Consider the following 16,478-nt stretch of genomic DNA (forward strand, 5'->3'; position numbering starts at 1 on the left):
TATACAGGGAAAGGCCTGTTGAAGAATGAGTGGGTGTACAAGTGTGTGAATGGATGATTTCTAGGTGCGTGACTGACTCTATAAGTGAGTCATTAAATGTATCTTACTGCAGACTAGTGACTAAACTGTGTGAATGTCTGTATTTGTCAGTCTGTTGGTGTATAAGTGGCTGCATGGTTTTGTGAATAGCTATATGAGTGTCTATATGGGTTATTGATTGTTTGTCTGAGTATCTGTATGGGTGCCTGACTGTTTGTGTGGGTAGGGTGTGTGTGACTCTGTGCATAGATGTCTGAGTGGGTGATTCTATGGGTGCATGGTTTTAAGAGTACAACTGTGATAGACTGTATGGTCGGGTGAGTGTATGTATGGGTGTGTTAGTGATTGAATGTATATCTCAGTTGTACATGTGTCAGTAACTACATATGTGAAAGGCAGTGTATATGTGTGTAAGAGTATATAACTGGCTATATGTGAAAGTGTGTGATTGTGAGAGTGGCTGTATGGATGAGTGTGTGCTTGTATCAGTAATTGTATAAGAGCGTCAGAATGTGGTAGTATTTTTATGCGTAAGTGGACTTGTGTGTGTATAACTGTATAGGTGAGTAAATTGGAGTGTGATTAATTATTTGCATGACTGACTAGGTGTGTGAGTATGTCTATGGATGATTGGCGGTGTCTGAGTGTCTATATAGGTGTATAATTGCATATGATAGTCCTGTACTGAGTGACTGTAATTATGTGTGACTGTACAGGTGAGTGAGTGGAGGTGTGTGTAGACCTAAGAGTCAATGAGTGAGTATGTAGTTATTGGTATTGGAGTATCTATGGTTTTGAGAATGGGGGTCTGAAATTTTGAGTCGGTGTATCAAAGGTTATATTAGGGTGTGAGAAGATGCACTAATTTATCACATGGATGACGTCATCAGTGATGTCATGAGTGATGTCATTTGAGATGTCATCAGTGATGTCATCAGTGATGTCACTGACCATGTCATGAGTGATGTAATCTGTGACGTCATCAGCAGTGCATTGCGGGGGCGCGAGTTATAGTTAGCTGAACTAACTATAACGGGGGAATTTCTAGGGTTTTGTACGAGGGAAATGTCCAGCTAACTATAACGCCCCTGAAACCTATGGTTTTTTCAGTGAATATATATATATAAATATATATATATATCTCGAATTACACTCCCTTGTGCACTGGACGCACAAAAACAGGTACGGACAACTTCTTGAGCTGGTGCCAGATTTTCTTTTATTTATTCAAGTTATGTGCAAAGCTCCTTCATGACCCGTTTCGGGCCACTTAGCCCTTGGTCACATAACCGCATTACGTACATTTAGAGTTTTTATTGGTGATACTACCACCACCTGACTGTGCATGTGACAATAATAGTAGAGCTACAAAAAAATTCTCTCCTGCGGCATAATGATACTGTACAAACTCAATGAAACACATTTGGGTAATTAATACATTACTGTCATGTATAAAAACCTCTATTAGTAAAATCATTTCAATTTGATGGTGTACCTGAGTTGACAGCATATACTCCTTGTCGTGAATATCATGGCACAAATGCTTAAATCAAAACACAAAGAACTATCTTGGGTCTAAGAGTGATCATTGTTCACTCTTAGACCCAAGATAGTTCTTTGTGTTTTGTAGTAAACTTGATTGGGGTATTACTATCTTGCAGGTCTATAAACTTTTCTCCATTGGACCCTCCCCCATTGATGTGTTTTCTACAAATGCTTAAATCACCATGCTGCAGAAACTCATTAAAAATAGTCATATTTTGTACATTTAAAAGTCACATAAATATAAATATTGATGCATATTATATATAAATAGTTGATAATAAATAACAATGTCAAGTACTGGATAATACATTTTTTTTAAAGGTTTAGGGTAGTACAGTGGTGTTTGTGTAGTGTAGGGGATAGTGTTTTAGGGTTTAGGGTAGTGCAGTGGTGTTTGTGCAGTGTAGTGGGTAGTGCTGGGGGTAGTGTTTTAGGGTTTAGGGTAGTGCAGTGGTGTTTGAGTAGTGTAGGGGGTCGTGTTTTTTAGTTTAGAGTAGTGCAGTGGCGTTTGGGTAGTGTAGAGGGTCCTGCTGAGGGTAGTGTTTTTGGGGTTAGGGTAGTGCAGTTGTGTTTGGGTAGTGAAGAGGGTCGTGCTGTGGGTAGTCTTTTAGGAGGAGAGACGAGAAAATATTTTTTCATATTTACATAGATGTTGTCTGTAAATGCCACATTTTACCTAACTTAGGGAGCCCCCTTAAAAAGGCATATACACTGAGAATAGAAATTTAAAGACAAAGTACCAAACATATAGACTACTTGGGCCACTAATTCAAAACCAACATTAATGGTCTGGTTCGGTGCTGTTTATGTCTCATTGCAACGATCTTAAAAACATTCTGTGATAGAGTGAAATATCATCTGACATGTCGTAACGGGAATCCAAGCATTGCTCAGTCATAATAACTAATGAAACTGACAACCATTTCTCATATCATGCAACCAATGTAAAACTTATTAATGATCAATTTTAAATTTGAAACAAATTGGATAAAAAATGTATACGTGAAGATAGCAGGCAAAGAATAGTACCCCAAAGTAGGCATAACATTATGGTGCCGATTCCGATCCTGTAAAACCCGGGTACGAACCGTCGTACGGAGCATTTCCCCGTCCGACTCGTACCCGGGAAAACCACCTTACAAACCCGCAAGTATGATTCGTACAGAAATACCATTTCCGTACGATTCGTACAAAACACCGACCGGCTAAAATATACCCACAATTCCGATCCGGGACACCGCGTACGTGACATCCGGACGGAGTCAGGCAGCGTTTTACGAACCAGCAAGTACGATTCGTGCCTACGTCACTCCGCACGTAGCATTTTTTACGGGAGCCAAAAACTGCCGGGAAATTGAGGACGACACGAGGAAGGAGCACCTGTACGCGACGGAGAGCCATGGACCCCATCCTACGTGTCATCCTGGCCCTCATAGCCTATGACCTGGTGCACAGGAACCGATGCTGACGCTGCAGAAGGTCAGAACAACACCCAGGGGCAAAGGTGGGGGGCAGAGGCAGGAAACATAACCCCCACCCAAGGCAAAATGTATACATGCCCTGTACATACCGTACCTCCAGGGACTGGTCACTCGGGGGGGCGTGTCCACCAAGGCCTGCGTCCCGCCACAACGGAAGTGGACGTGGACGCGTCCCGTCACCACAACAATTGTGGTACGCACCGTACCCACACCTTAAGAGCGTGGGTACGGGTCGTACCACGCCTACCCCTACGTCACCCCAACAATTGTGGTACGCACTGTACCCACGTGTGAGAAGTTGGCCTGGTATATGATGCTCACTAGTTAAAGTGATCACCTTGTACCATGCCAAGCAACCCTTATGGTGTGGTTGTAAGTCAACCTTTTCGGACTAGCTGCCCTAGTGGTAGCGTAGGCTAAGCAGTCTTTGAGGCTAAACTCGTGAAGCGTGTTAAGCCAGCTGTTTTACCAAATGTAACCCCCTTTTATACCAATGAAAGGACACCACACAGATATATATTCAAAATATATATGTATTTATTTCTCAAAGTAACCCCTAGTCTCTTTATGAGCACAGGAGCACAAATCGTCAAACAAGATTACAGTAGAATACACAGAAGTTGCACTTTATATGGATAGGCCCTGGTGGCCGCTCAAACCATATACTAAAATAGTGGTATAAGTACCACGAACAGAAAAGGGAAAAGGCCTAGGGCCTCTAGAATCGCTGGGCCTACAAGGAGCTAACTTCAGTTAGTGACCAGGAGGTCCACGGGTGGCGTGTGCAGAGCAAATAGTCACACGCGTGCTCCCATAGGTTTCAATGGGTGCGTAAAAAGTACAAAGTTACTGCAAAGAGGATCTTCCGGATGGACTAGGAACTCAAGATTTGGAACACAGGCACTAGAGATGTAATACTACACTTGGGCACAGGTGTGCCAGCTTTACCTCACCCACAGGAAGCGGGTGCCTAGGCCTCGAAGTGCGTCGGGTTTCTTCTATCTGTTCCGTGGAGCCTGAAGACAAAGATGCTGCAGGCGGTCGGTCCGGGAGAGATGCAGTGGATCCAAGAGTGGATCGGGGATGTTGAAGACCTGTAAGCAGAGGGGACAGTGTTCACAGTCACTAGCCAGTGACCGGCGTGGCACCAGGTGGGTACCAGGCGATGTCGGGTGCAAACAGGAAGAAAGGTGTAGCTTGTCTCTTCAGCCACGTGGTCCCTGGAGGTCGACGACGTCCAGGAGTCGGTTCACGAGCTGTCCCACGCAGGCTCTCGCTGTCGGCAGTGTCGGCGACTTGATCGAAGCAAACAAGCCTTGGCAAACGTAATTGTTGTAGGAGATGAAATAAGCTGGTGGTTCTGACCAGCAAGGTCAGAAGGACTGCTCCTTTGGAGGGGAGCAAGGGCCAGTCTGGAGCAACCAGACCAGTGGTGTATTTTGTAAAGTTCGTCGCCAAGATGGCTACTAGCCAGCGGGCCAGCAACCGGTTAGGCGCGTCGAGTGGCAAAATGCAGAAGGGCCCCACGCAGATCGTGGAGATGCTGGAGGGCTCACCTTTGGTGCAGATGCTGCTCGAGGGTTGGGCTTCTCAGATCCTAAAGCACAACTTGGAGGTATCCTCGGTTGTTGCACTTGTCAGCTTGTCGTGGTCGTTTCAAGATGGCTGGCTCCACGTGTCTCGGTGCCTCCACGGGTCTCTTCTTTGCAGGGACTGTGGATCGGGCGGTGAGAGGTCTGGAGGTCCAGGTCTTGTCAGTCTCTGGGCTCGGGCTCCGGCGGGAGGCGGCGGCAAAGCAGACGTTGATTCGCTGGGTGGTGCTTGCGTTAGCAAGGTGGTCACTCCCTGACCACAGGGGAGATTGGCTTCAGTCCTCTGTGCAGCAGAGCGTCGAAGTTCCCGTCTTCTTCTTAGTGTTAAGTTGATTCCAGGATGTCTGAAGTCTTAGGACACAGCTCCTACCTTTAAGCGGATTCTAGGGGCTGGACTACCTGCTAGGTCCCTCCCTATGGGTGGGACCAGGAAGGGGGGTGGTTACACCCCCAATCCTTTGTCCAGCTTGCCCCAGGCCCGGGACTGGTGTGCCCCAGGACCGGTTTGAACTGGCATATGCACCGAGGCTCCTTGTGAGCCACAGGCATGTCTGGTTTCTTTCAAGCCCTACCTGACCAATACACAAAATCCTGTCTGGGGTGGTGCACGCACCTCCCCTGGCAGGAAACCCTTTGTCCACACCTCCCAAGCTGGAAGGACTCCCAGCAGCAGGAGGGCAGACTTGTGTCTGTGGTGGCAGCATCCATTTTGTGGAGCTGAGGCTATGTCTGATTTTACCCGGGTTTCAGGTACTGTACATGTCGTGTCCCTCTAGAAGGGTGGAATGCTAACCCCGTCGCCAGAATTGGCGAGGGGTTAGTATTCCAATTCGTATGACACCTTACTCGACATGTTTTGATAAAGCCAAACCAAAGATAGCATTTAACCGCGAGGTTCATAATGCACTTAAGAGTATATGGTATGACGATATCTGGAAACAGTAGAAGGAAGTTGTTCCGACCATTGCAGACAGGCTCAGCTCATGCCAGAGCACCATCTCACATGGAACCAAGCACTCTGCCTTCAGGATTGTTAAGGCCTGCCATAGGAGTGACTTATAGGTTACCATGTGTCCCATTTAAGGTTAGGTATAGGTATACTACACTTAAGTAAGAGGTGGTTACACCAACTTACCCCAGCTGAGTGATCAGCCAGTTGTGTCAAATTGTTAGGCCAAGCCTGGGGTGGCATAATACATGCTTCAGCCCCTGGCAGTCCTTGGGTACACCAATGCCCTGGGTACCTAGTGTACACTGGTACAGGGGCTGACAGGGTGATCCACTTCCAATTGGTTATGCACCTAGGGGGCATAGTTTTAATTTAGTAGAGAGAACAGCAGGCTGGGGGTCTGATTGGCAGGCCCACAGCCTCAATATGTCAAAAACCAGTGAAGCAAAAAGCAAAAATTTGGGGTGACCATAGGATAGCAGACCCTACTCTCCTACACAACCCCCCCCAAACGCTGGGACATTAAACTAGCCTTGACCAGTCTCGTCTTCATGTCCTAAGTGGAAGTACCTGGAGAGACCATCTGCATTCCCATGGTCAGTACCTGGCCGGTGCTCCACTGTAAAGTCCATCCCCTGTAGGGAAATGGACCACCTAAGCAGTTTGGGGTTTTCACCCTTCATCTGATTTAGCCACAAGAGGGGCTTATGGTCGGTCTGAATCTTGAAGTGAGTGCCAAACAAGTATGGCCTCAGCTTCTTCAGGGCCCACACCACAGCAAAGGCCTCCCTCTCAATAGCTGACCAATTCTTCTCTCTGGGGGTCAACCTTCTGCTAATAAAAGCAATGGGTTGGTCTTGACCATCTACATTAAGTTGTGACAGCACAGCTCCCACACCCAACTCAGAAGCATCTGTTTGGACAATAAACTCTTTGGAGTAGTCAGGTCTTTTCAGGATAGGTGCAGAGCACATGGCCTCCTTCAGGTCATCAAATGCCTTTTGACAGCTTACTGTCCACTGAACCTTTTTGGGCATCTTCTTGGATGTCAGATCATTAAGAGGAGCCACAATGGACCCATAGTTCTTAACAAACTTCCTGTAGTACCCAGTCAAGCCCAAGAAACCTTGAACTTGAGTCTGGGTGGTTGGAGGGGACCAGTCCTTGATGGATTGTATCTTACTCTCCAGTGGTTGAACTTGGCCTCCACCTACAAGGTGGCCCAAATATACAACCTTACTCTGCCCTATCTGGCACTTAGTAGCCTTGATAGTGAGGCCTGCCCTTTGCAGAGCCTCAAGAGCCTTCTTCAGGTGGATCAGGTGATCCTCCCAGGTGGAGCTAAAGACAGCAATGTCATCAAGATATGCTGCGCAAAAGTCATCCAACCCAGTAAGGACTTGGTTCACCAGCCTTTGGAAGGTGGCAGGTGCATTCTTCAGACCAAAGGGCATCACCACAAACTGGTAGTGCCCACCTGGGGTTGAGAATGCTGTTTTGGCCTTAGACTCCTCAGCTAATCTGATTTGCCAATAGCCAGCTGTTAAGTCAAATGTGCTCAAAAACTTTGCAGAAGCTAGTTTGTCTATGAGCTCATCTGCCCTTGGAATAGGGTGTGCATCTGTCCTGGTGACAGCATTGAGACCCCTGTAGTCCACACAGAACCTCATCTCTCTCTTGCCATCTTTGGTGTGAGGTTTGGGGACCAGAACCACTGGGCTAGCCCAGGGGCTCTCTGAGGGTTCAATGACACCTAATTCCAGCATTTTATGTACCTCAGCCTTTATACAGTCCCTGACGTGGTCAGGTTGTCTGTAAAGCTTGTTCTTTACAGGCAGACTGTCACCAGTGTCCACCACATGGGTACACCAGTCAGTTTGACTAGGTATCAAGGAAAACATATGTGAAAATGATTGTAGAACCTGTCTACATTCAGTCTGCTGATGGGCAGTGAGGTTGCCTCCAAGGGTCACTCCTTCAACTGAGCCATCTTCAGGGTTCTGAGACAACAGGTCTGGGAGAGGGTCACTCTCTTCCTCCTGTCCCTCATCTGTAGCCATGAGCAAGCCCATGTCTGCCCTGTCAACATATGCTTTAAGCCTGTTAACATGGAGTACCCTGTGGGGACTCCTGGGAGTTCCTAGGTCGACCAAGTAGGTGACCTCTCCCTTCTTTTCCAGGATTGTATGGGGTCCAGACCATTTGTCATGGAGTGCTGCTGGGGCCACTGGCTCCAACACCCATACATTCTGTCCTGGCTGAAACTCAACCAAGACAGCCTTTTGGTCATGCCAAGCTTTCTGTAAGGCCTGGCTTGCCTCAAGGTTTTTGGATGCCTTCTCCATATACTCAGCCATCCTGGAGCGGAGACCAAGTACATAGTCCACTATGTCTAGCTTAGGCTTTTTGAGATGTAACTCCCATCCTTCCTTCACCAAACACAGTGGGCCTCTTACAGGGTGCCCAAACAACAATTCAAAGGGGCTGTAGCCAACTCCTTTTTGTGGGACCTCTCTGTAAGCAAACAGAAGGCAGGGTAGAAGGATGTCCCATCTTCGCCTGAGCTTTTCAGGTAATCCTTTGATCATACCCTTTAGGGTCTTGTTGAATCTCTCAACAAGCCCATTGCATTGTGGGTGATAAGGGGTGGTGAACTTGTAGTTGACACCACATTCCTTCCACATAGCTGTCAAGTATCCTGACATAAAGTTGGTACCTCTGTCAGATACTACCTCCTTAGGAAACCCCACTCTGGAGAATACTCCCAGCAGGGCCCTGGCCACAACAGGAGCTGTAGTGGTCCTAAGGGGAATTGCCTCTGGATACCTGGTGGCATGATCCACTACCACCAGTAAAAAAACTGTGCCCAGATGCAGTGGGAGGATCCATGGGACCCACTATGTCTATTCCCACTCTTTCAAAGGGGACCCCCACCACAGGTAGTGGTATTAGGGGGGCCTTTGTTGTGCCACCTGATTTGCCACTGGCTTGGCAGGTCACACAGGAGCGACAAAACTCCTTTGTATCTTCATTCATATGAGGCCAGTGAAAGTGAGGGACAAGCCTGTCCCAAGTCTTATTCTGGCCTAAGTGTCCTGCTAAAGGAATATCATGGGCCAAGGTAAGAAGGAAGCCCCTAAATTGCAGAGGTATAACCAACCTCCTGGTAGCACCAGGCTTGGGGTCTCTAGCCTCTGAATAAAGGAGCCCTTCATCCCAATACACTTTATGGGTACCTTGAGCATTCCCAGCAGCCTCAGCAGCAGCCAGCTGTCTGAGGGGTTCAAGAGAGGGACAGGATATCTGAGCCTGCCTCAAGTCAGCCCTTGAAGGTCCCCCTGTCCCCAGAAACTCAACCTGATCAGGTTCAAGCTCTTCAGGGACAGTTCCTTCAGGGTCCTCTAGATCAGCTTCCTGGGAAGGCTGATCATCACTCTGAGGCAGGGGGGAAGGCACAGCCTTGACCCTCCTGTTCTTCTTCTTGGTAGGTGCGTGTTCCATTGTTCCAGGATCCAAGACCTGAGGTTCAGTGAGGCACTTTTTGGCCTGTGACCTGGTCACAGCAAGGACATGTGATGATATACCTAACATCTCTGCATGAGTCCTGTACTCCACTTCTGACCATAGAGAACTCTCTAGGTTATTGCCCAACAAACATTCTACTGGGAGGTCTGCACTAACCACAACCCTTTTGAGGCCAGTTACCCCTCCCCATGAGAAGTTAACAACTGCCACACTATGTGAAGTAGTGGCATTGCTGGCATTGGTCACCAGGTAATTCTCACCTGGTATGTACTGTCCCGGGTCCACAAAGCCTGGTGTCACCATAGTGACACTGGCACATGTGTCCCTGTAGGCTTGAGCCACTTTTTCATTAATTAAAGGAGTTTGTCTGTACTTGCCCAGGTTACTGGGGCTCACAGTCAGGGACAAATCAATGTCCCCATCACAGATCAAGACTGCCTGTGTCAGGGTTCTGTCTAAGTCAGAATCTCCTTCAGTTCCCATAGTGATTCCCACTACACCCTTTGTCTGGGGACCAACACTGCTAACAGTAGTACTGGGAGCAGGTGCCTTAGGGGCAACAGTGTTGGGGGCTCCACCCTTTTTGCAATCACTAGTCCAGTGAGTTGTATTTTTGCAATGATTGCACCAGGGTTTCTTTTGACCTTCTTTCTTCTTTTTGGACTGTTGTTGGGACCCACCCTCCTTAGCAGTAGTTTGGGGCCCTGTTGAAGACTTCTGGTCTTTAGATTTCTGATCTCTACCCTTTTGGTCTGTTTTCTTCTGATCACCCCCTTGGCCCTGGTTCTGGTTCTTTTGCTTAACCCTGGTTCTTACCCATTTGTCTGCCTTCTTTCCCAATTCTTGGGGAGAGGTCAGATCAGAGTCAACCAAGTGTTGATGCAGTGGCTGGTTTTGACAGTTATTTAAAATCTGTTCTCTCATCATCAAATTATACAATCCTGTAAAATCAGATACCTTACTTCCCAGCAACCAACCCTCCAAAGCCTTAGTGGCACATTCAACATATTCAGACCAGTCCTGAGTCTGTGTCTTTTGGGTGTCTCTGAACAGTAACCTGTACTGTTCAGTGGTTAAGCCTAACCCATCTACCAGAACACTCTTCAGGACTCTGTAATTTCTGACATCCTCTTCTCTAACAGTGAGGAGTCTGTCTCTGCCTCTTCCTTCAAAGGAGAGCCAGAGGATTGCTGCCCACTGGTCTTCAGGAACCTGCTGTACTTTGCAGGCTCTCTCAAGAGCAGTTATCCATTTGTGGATGTCATCCCCACTTTTGTAGGGGGGCACAACCTTAGACAGGTTCCTATTATCAAAGACCCTATCTTTGTCCTTAGGGACAATGCTGCCACCAGTGGGTATAGACCCACTCTCTCTAGGTTGCCTAGCCTTGTTCAGTTTTTCTTCCATCAGGGCTACCTCTAGCTCCTGCTTCCTGATCCTCAGCTGGGCTTCCTGCATCCTGGCCTCATGTTCCCTCCTCTGAGGGGTGGTCATCCTTTTCCTGGAGTGACCTTGAGAGCCTCTAGAGCCATGGGAAGCATTGGAGTCACCTGAGCGATTCCTTTGCCTCCCAAGCCCTGTGTTAAGTCCACTGGGGAGATCCAATGGGGTAAACCCACTGTCAATCCCCAATAGCCTTAGTTTAGCTGGGCCAAGTATAACACTTGGCACTGGGCTAGTTCTCCCTTCATCCTCACTACTTTCTGTATCCTCACCACTTTCCTCCCCTGTAGTATGATTCTCATCTAAGGGATGGCTATTGGAACTGGGTACCTCTGTAGCATCTTCAGAAGGGGGGCCTCCTGTTCCTGACCCTAAGGGGGCTAACTGGGAAGCTTTCCTGAGTTCTCTCTGATTCTCATCATTTTGTAAGAGTTCTCTGAGCTCAGCAGAGGTAGGGTTCTTGGGCTGTTTAAGGCCTCTAAGAGTTGCCAAATGCCTGAGCTCATTCTGGTTAAGGGTAGCAAAGCTGGATGGTGCCCTCTGGGGGTCACTCTCAACAGAGATGGGTACAGTGGACCCCTCTGCCCCGGCCATTGCTCTTAAGTGTGGGTGGATGTGTTGCAATCTACCTACACTTGGGTTTACCTACTAAACCTATCTAGTAGTTGTAGTCAGGGTGTGCTACTCCCTTTGCTCTACAACAACTAAGTTCAGTAGAACTTATGTATATCTAATCTTGTTTTATATGTACCTACAGGTACCTATGTGATCTTTCAATTGGTAACCAAGAGATTACAATGGTAAAACACAGCAAGCTCAAATCCAACCGCTGCTCACCAATGTGAGAAGTTGGCCTGGTATATGATGCTCACTAGTTAAAGTGATCACCTTGTACCATGCCAAGCAACCCTTATGGTGTGGTTGTAAGTCAACCTTTTCGGACTAGCTGCCCTAGTGGTAGCGTAGGCTAAGCAGTCTTTGAGGCTAAACTCGTGAAGCGTGTTAAGCCAGCTGTTTTACCAAATGTAACCCCCTTTTATACCAATGAAAGGACACCACACAGATATATATTCAAAATATATATGTATTTATTTCTCAAAGTAACCCCTAGTCTCTTTATGAGCACAGGAGCACAAATCGTCAAACAAGATTACAGTAGAATACACAGAAGTTGCACTTTATATGGATAGGCCCTGGTGGCCGCTCAAACCATGTACTAAAATAGTGGTATAAGTACCACGAACAGAAAAGGGAAAAGGCCTAGGGCCTCTAGAATCGCTGGGCCTACAAGGAGCTAACTTCAGTTAGTGACCAGGAGGTCCACGGGTGGCGTGTGCAGAGCAAATAGTCACACGCGTGCTCCCATAGGTTTCAATGGGTGCGTAAAAAGTACAAAGTTACTGCAAAGAGGATCTTCCGGATGGACTAGGAACTCAAGATTTGGAACACAGGCACTAGAGATGTAATACTACACTTGGGCACAGGTGTGCCAGCTTTACCTCACCCACAGGAAGCGGGTGCCTAGGCCTCGAAGTGCGTCGGGTTTCTTCTATCTGTTCCGTGGAGCCTGAAGACAAAGATGCTGCAGGCGGTCGGTCCGGGAGAGATGCAGTGGATCCAAGAGTGGATCGGGGATGTTGAAGACCTGTGAGCAGAGGGGACAGTGTTCACAGTCACTAGCCAGTGACCGGCGTGGCACCAGGTGGGTACCAGGCGATGTCGGGTGCAAACAGGAAGAAAGGTGTAGCTTGTCTCTGCAGCCACGTGGTCCCTGGAGGTCGACGACGTCCAGGAGTCGGTTCACGAGCTGTCCCACGCAGGCTCTCGCTGTCGGCGGTGTCGGCAACTTGATCGAAGCAAACAAGCCTTGGCAAACGCAATTGTTGTAGGAGATGAAATAAGCTGGTGGTTCTGACCAGCAAGGTCAGAAGGACTGCTCCTTTGGAGGGGAGCAAGGGCCAGTCTGGAGCAACCAGACCAGTGGTGTATTTCATAAAGTTCGTCGCCAAGATGGCTACTAGCCAGCGGGCCAGCAACCGGTTAGGCGCGTCGAGTGGCAAAATGCAGAAGGGCCCCACGCAGATTGTGGAGATGCTGGAGGGCTCACCTTTGGAGCAGATGCTGCTCGAGGGTTGGGCTTCTCAGATCCCAAAGCACAACTTGGAGGGAGCCTTGGTTGTTGCACTTGTCAGCTTGTCGTGGTCGTTTCAAGATGGCTGGCTCCACGTGTCTCGGTGCCTCCACGGGTCTCCTCTTTGCAGGGACTGTGGATCGGGCGGTGAGAGGTCTGGAGGTCCAGGTCTTGTCAGTCTCTGGGCTCGGGCTCCGGCGGGAGGCGGCAGCAAAGCAGACGTTGATTCGCTGGGTGGTGCTTGCGTTAGCAAGGTGGTCACTCCCTGACCACAGGGGAGATTGGCTTCAGTCCTCTGTGCAGCAGAGCGTCGAAGTTCCCGTCTTCTTCTTAGTGTTAAGTTGATTCCAGGATGTCTGAAGTCTTAGGACACAGCTCCTACCTTTAAGTGGATTCTAGGGGCCGGACTACCTGCTAGGTCCCTCCCTATGGGTGGGACCAGGAAGGGGGGTGGTTACACCCCCAATCCTTTGTCCAGCTCGCCCCAGGCCCGGGACTGGTGTGCCCCAGGACCGGTTTGAACTGGCATATGCACCGAGGCTCCTTGTGAGCCACAGGCATGTCTGGTTTCTTTCAAGCCCTACCTGACCAATACACAAAATCCTGTCTGGGGTGGTGCACGCACCTCCCCTGGCAGGAAACCCTTTGTCCACACCTCCCAAGCTGGAAGGACTCCCAGCAGCAGGAGGGCAGACTTGTGTCTGTGGTGGCAGCATCCATTTTGTGGAGCTGAGGCTATGTCTGATTTTACCCGGGTTTCAGGTACTGTACATGTCGTGTCCCTCTAGAAGGGTGGAATGCTAACCCCGTCGCCAGAATTGGCGAGGGGTTAGTATTCCAATTCGTATGACACCTTACTCGACATGTTTTGATAAAGCCAAACCAAAGATAGCATTTAACCGCGAGGTTCATAATGCACTTAAGAGTATATGGTATGACGATATCTGGAAACAGTAGAAGGAAGTTGTTCCGACCATTGCAGACAGGCTCAGCTCATGCCAGAGCACCATCTCACATGGAACCAAGCACTCTGCCTTCAGGATTGTTAAGGCCTGCCATAGGAGTGACTTATAGGTTACCATGTGTCCCATTTAAGGTTAGGTATAGGTATACTACACTTAAGTAAGAGGTGGTTACACCAACTTACCCCAGCTGAGTGATCAGCCAGTTGTGTCAAATTGTTAGGCCAAGCCTGGGGTGGCATAATACATGCTTCAGCCCCTGGCAGGCCTTGGGTACACCAATGCCCTGGGTACCTAGTGTACACTGGTACAGGGGCTGACAGGGTGATCCACTTCCAATTGGTTATGCACCTAGGGGGCATAGTTTTAATTTAGTAGAGAGAACAGCAGGCTGGGGGTCTGATTGGCAGGCCCACAGCCTCAATATGTCAAAAACCAGTGAAGCAAAAAGCAAAAATTTGGGGTGACCATAGGATAGCAGACCCTACTCTCCTACACCACGCCTTAAGAGCGTGGGTACGGGTCGCACCACGCGTACCCCTACGTCACCCCAACAATGGTGGTACGGCCCGTACCCAGGCCTGAAGAGCGTGGGTACGGGTCGCACCACGCGTACCCCTATGTCACCCCAACAATGGTGGTACGGCCCGTACCCAGGCCTGAAGAGCGTGAGTAGTACCACCATTGTTGGGGTGACGTAGGGGTATGCGTGGTGCAAACCGTACCCACGCTCTTCAGGCCTGGGTACGGGTCATACCCCCATTGTTGGGGTGACATAGGGGTACGCGTGGTGCGACCCGTACCCACGCTCTTCAGGCCTGGGTACGGGCCGTACCACCATTGTTGGGGTGACGTAGGGGTATGCGTGGTGCGACCCGTACCCACGCTCTTCAGGCCTGGGTACGGGCCGTACCATCATTGTTGGGGTGACGTAGGGGTAGGGCCGTACCACCATTGTTGGGGTGACGTAGGGGTATGCGTGGTGCGACCCGTACCCACGCTCTTCAGGCTTGGGTACGGGCTGTACCACCATTGTTGGGGTGACGTAGGGGTATGCGTGGTGCGACCCGTACCCACGCTCTTCAGGCCTGGGTACGGGCCATACCACCATTTTTGGGGTGACGTAGGGGTATGCGTGGTGCGACCCGTACCCACGCTCTTCAGGCCTAGGTACGGGCCGTACCACCATTGTTGGGGTGACGTAGGGGTAGGTGTGGTACGACCCGTACCCACGCTCTGTAGGCCTGGATACGGGCCGTATCCCTACGGCACCCCAACAATGGTGGTACGGCCCGTACCCAGGGCTTCAGAGCGTGTGGGCAGGTGGGTGGGTGTCATGCTACGATCCACATCAGTGGACAGAGACATACGGGTGTGTGCCTATCACTCCCAGCAGTGCCCAGACATATGAGGGGTGGGTGCAGAGGACTCCCAGCAGTGCCCAGACATATGAGGGGTGGGTGCAGAGGACCCCCAACAGTGCCCAGACATATGAGGGGTGGGTGCAGAGGAACCCCAGCAGTGCCCAGACATATGAGGGGTGGGTGCAGAGGAACCCCAGCAGTGCCCAGACATATGAGGAGTGGGTGCCTATCACTCCCAGCAGTGCCCAGACATATGAGGGGTGGGTGCCTATCACTCCCAGCAGTGCCCAGACATATGAGGAGTGGGTGCAGAGGAACCCTAGCAGTGCCCAGACATATGAGGGGTGGGTGCCTATCACTCCCAGCAGTGCCCAGACATATGAGGGGTGGGTGCCTATCACTCCCAGCAGTGCCCAGACATATGAGGGGTGGGTGCAGAGGCCTCCCAGCAGTGCCCAGACATATTAGGGGTGGGTGCAGAGGACCCCCAGCTGTGCCCAGACATATGAGGGGTGGGTGCCTATCACTCCCAGCAGTGCCCAGACATATGAGGGGTGGGTGCAGAGGAACCCCAGCAGTGCCCAGACATATGAGGGGTGGGTGTAGAGGAGCCCCAGCAGTGCCCAGACATATGAGGGGTGGGTGCCCATCACTCCCAGCAGTGCCCAGTCATATGAGGGGTGGGTGCAGAGGAACCCCAGCAGAGCCCAGACATATGAGGGGTGGGTGCCTATCACTCCCAGCAGTGCCCAGACATATGAGGGGTGGGTGCAGAGGACACCCAGCAGTGCCCAGACATATGAGGGGTGGGTGCAGAGGACCCCCAGCAGTGCCCAGACATATGAGGGGTGGGGGCCTATCACTCCCAGCAGTGCCCAGACATATGAGGGGTGGGTGCAGAGGAACCCCAGCAGTGCCCAGACATATGAGGGGTGGGTGCCTATCGCTCCCAGCAGTGCCCAGACATATGAGGGGTGGGTGCCTATCACTCCCAGCAGTGCCCAGACATATGAGTGGTGGGTGCCTATCACTCCCAGCAGTGCCCAGACATATGAGGGGTGGGTGCAGAGGACCCCCAGCAGTGCCCATACATATGAGGGGTGGGTGCCTATCACTCCCAGCAGTGCCCAGACATATGAGGGGTGGGTGCCCATCACTCCCAGCAATGCCCAGACATATGAGGGGTGGGTGCCTATCACTCCCAGCAGTGCCCAGACATATGAGGGGTGGTTGCAGAGGACTCCCAGCAGTGCCCAGACATATGAGGGGTGGGTGCAGAGGACCCCCAGCAGTGCCCAGACATATGAGGGGTGGGTGCCTATCACTCCCAGCAGTGCCCAGACATATGAGGGGTGGGTGCAGAGGAACCCCAGCAGTGCCCAGATATATGAGGGGTGGGTGCAGAGGCCTCCCAGCAGTGGACAGAGACATGGGGGTGTGTACATCA

This window comes from Triturus cristatus, chromosome 1_1 (assembly GCF_964204655.1).
Source record: "Triturus cristatus chromosome 1_1, aTriCri1.1, whole genome shotgun sequence".
In the NCBI taxonomy this organism is placed as follows: Eukaryota; Metazoa; Chordata; class Amphibia; order Caudata; family Salamandridae; genus Triturus; species Triturus cristatus.